Raw genomic sequence first — 3474 nt, 5'->3', positions numbered from 1 at the left:
AGCCATGGGGCATTATAAAGTGACGGTCAATCCCACTATTCGTTGATAAAAGAGTTGGCAGTGAGTGATGATGACTAGCTGCCTTCTCTCTAGTCTTACACTGCTAAATAAGGGACGGCTAGCAAAGATAGCCCTCATGTAGCTTTGCGTGAAATTCAAAACAGACAGTGTTGATACTGTGAGTACTCGCCCCCTCCTTCAAAGGTTTTTATTAGTCATCCCTGTTTATGCACTTGTTAACATTAGGACGACTTTATAACATTCCTCCTTCAAAAGTTTGACTTTGTCATCCATTATTAAATTTGTAAGCTAAATTTTAGAGCAGTAGTTTCCAAACTATGTCACAGCAAGTTGCTAGGGGCATAGCAAGAGTTTTGCTTGATGAAGAATAAATAACTAAGAACATTAAAAAAGCTACAAAAAAATTTACACATGGCAGCAATGGTGTCATGCAAATCAATGAAAGTGGGTTAGGGTGTGTCAGTGAGAAAAGTTTGGAAACCATAGTTTTAAAGACTTACACAGAAAACCTCTTCGAAACTCAGTTACAAACATGCTAATTGCATGTGCATTTGCTTTAAAATATAAAAATGTAATCTTTTCTTTATAATACTACAGTATTACATGAAACTTATGATTTCAGAATTTTGCAGTAGAATTTTTTTTTTTATTATAATGACTCCTATACACTCACAGAAATTAACATGCATCCATAAGAGTTGCTCTTAGTAAGGTCTAAACCTATACATATAATTATTTTCTGCATTTTTCTTTTTCTCCTTTTTATATTCATATGTAATGGAGGACAGACGTCAGTTTTCCCATTCTGCTAGTAGAACTTGACAAAATATACAGAGTTGTGATATTTCAAGCAATAATCTAAAACGAAGGATTATTGAATTTGTCGTTGTTTACATCCTTGTATAAAAATTTTCAATACTTGCACTTTGTCAGACATAAATTTTTAACTGACTGAATAACCATACCCTGGATAGAGCTAAGTGCAACCTAAACATCCATTTTCCCAAATTATTATATAATGTTTACATTATTGAAAGAAATTGTCTTTACCAGTCATGGTGACTGGTAAAGACAATTTGGATTATTTAACTTATGTCATACACATGCCATGTGTTTATTATGTCATACACATGTGACATGTGTATGACATAATAAACACATGGCATGTGTATGACATAAGTTAAATAATCCAAATTGATTTTACCAGTCATGGCATGTGTATAACATAATGAACACATGGCATGTGTATGACATAAGTTAAATAATCCAAATTGATTTTACCACTCATGGCATGTGTATAACATAATGAACACATGGCATGTGTATGACATAAGTTAAATAATCCAAATTGTTTCTTATGTTACTACTGTGATTAAGCATTAAAACTTTATTTGGTTTTCCTTTTAGTTTCTTAAGTTTGCCCTCATAAAATTCAAAGTTTAAGACAATCCATGGGAATAATGTACTACCAGTGTAGTAGCAGTTTATACTGTCTACCAAGATAGTCAATAATATGGAGCACAAAATGGTCCATAATTTGTCAATATATATTTCACATTAAACTACTTGTTTGTTGTGAAGCACGAAGCTATACAGTGGACTATCTGTGCTGTATTGAACCCCAATTTTTAGCATCATAAAACCCTGACTTTCAGCTGAACCACTGGGAGATGTACCAAACTATGAATGTTATTAACTGTGAATGTTAGTTTGGATTAGATTCATTCATGTAATTTAACGAAAGAAGTGTAAGTATATTGATATCATATACCATACTTTTATTCCCAGTAGATTTTAGCAGTATTGTAAGTGTACTACTTTAAGAGAGGAATAACATGATCAAAACAATACCACATTCAATGACTTTCAAGTGTTTTTGATAAATTGATGTTTTAATTTTGACAAGATCAAATACTGAACTGCTGTTTTTCTCAAGTAATAAAATCAGTACATTCCAACAGATGACATATTCTTAGTAATTTTCATAGTTGTCTTTACTGATATTTAATAGATAAAATGTGCTAACCTTTGACCAATGATGTAACCTAACTCTGTTGTAAATCAACAGATAACAAACTTCCTGAATAATTGTTTATTAACACTGGTAATACATTATGAGATGGTACCTATAAGTAAGTTTGGGAGAGTGGCATTATAAATATTTGAAAGTGACATGTTTAGAAGAATTTCGCAGTTATAACTTATCAGGGATGGAGGATAAAACAGACAGAGCAAATGATATAGAAAAGGATGCTGGTAGTGATTCAGTCTTTATAGTGTACATCAGGGCTAATGAGCTAGGAAAGGGTAGATCAGAGGTACGTATTGATAAGTAAGAAGCATTCAACGAAAAGGGCCATAATTTAGTTCTCTCATGGATACTGCCAAGACTTAAGTGTGGAGGTGAAATGATAAATATGTCACTAGAGCTTTATATGTATGTTGTATGGGTGAAATAAAAACTCATTAGTAATAGGAAGTTGTGCTTCTTTTTTCTTAACATAATGAACATTAAAAGTGTAAAAAAAAATACATAAGGGTACCAATACTGAAAATAAAGATGTACTGTTTTCAAGAATTCTATCAATATTAAATTAGATGTGGGGGAGGGGGTCCACCTGACTCCTATGACCTTCCTCATGTCACCCTATATCATTGTGTGATCAAGAAATGTGGAAACATATAAGGAACAGATATGAAATGATAGATATATGACTGTGTTGTTTTTTTCCAGACACACACTTTGCTGTACATACTAGATAAGGAAGAGCAGATTGGCTGGTTGGATATGTGGGATCAGGGCAATGGAAAAAGGGAACTTTTTGGAGTGGATGGCTTACATTTAAACAGGATAGAGGCTGGCTTGTTTCCAAGGTCTATTAACTCAACTGTAAGGGCAACTTTTAAACTAGGATTAAACAGTGGAGAGGGCCAAAATAATGAAGAAAATATAAACTGTAGAGAAAAGTATAGTGTAGGAACAAAGAAAAAATTAAGTTTAATCGTGGGCTAAACTGTTACTATTGTAATGCTAGAAGTATAAGATTTAAAATAGATTATCTTACAGCACTGGTTAGAACAGAAGATTTTGATATAATGTGAATTACTGAAACCTGGCTAAATGTAAACAATTTTGATTACAGGAATTTCTTTGAAATGCATGATTATAGGTTATTTAATAGGGATAGAGTACTAAAAAGGGGAAGCAGTGGTTTTACATGTAAAATGTGAGTTACAGCCTGTTTATGTTGATGATATCAAAGCTAATGTTTTTACATGTAAAATGTGAGTTACAGTCTGTTTATGTTGATGATATCAAAGCTAATGGTTTTACATGTAAAATGTTAGTTACAGCCTGTTTATGTTGATGATATCAAGGACTAATGGTTTACTATGTAAAATGTGAGTTACAGCCTGTTTATGTTGATGTATAATCAAGGTCTACTAAGTGTT

General features: G+C 32.4%; 1 pseudogene; it reads left to right on the top strand.

The window, feature by feature from the left end:
* The window catches only part of LOC106475993, a 19484-nt pseudogene that overhangs the window by 1923 nt on the left and 14087 nt on the right, over positions 1-3474 (top strand).

Source organism: Limulus polyphemus, unplaced genomic scaffold, assembly GCF_000517525.1.
Source record: "Limulus polyphemus unplaced genomic scaffold, Limulus_polyphemus-2.1.2 Scaffold9590, whole genome shotgun sequence".
NCBI classification, from domain to species: Eukaryota; Metazoa; Arthropoda; class Merostomata; order Xiphosura; family Limulidae; genus Limulus; species Limulus polyphemus.
This window is presented reverse-complemented; position numbering and strand designations above follow the sequence as displayed.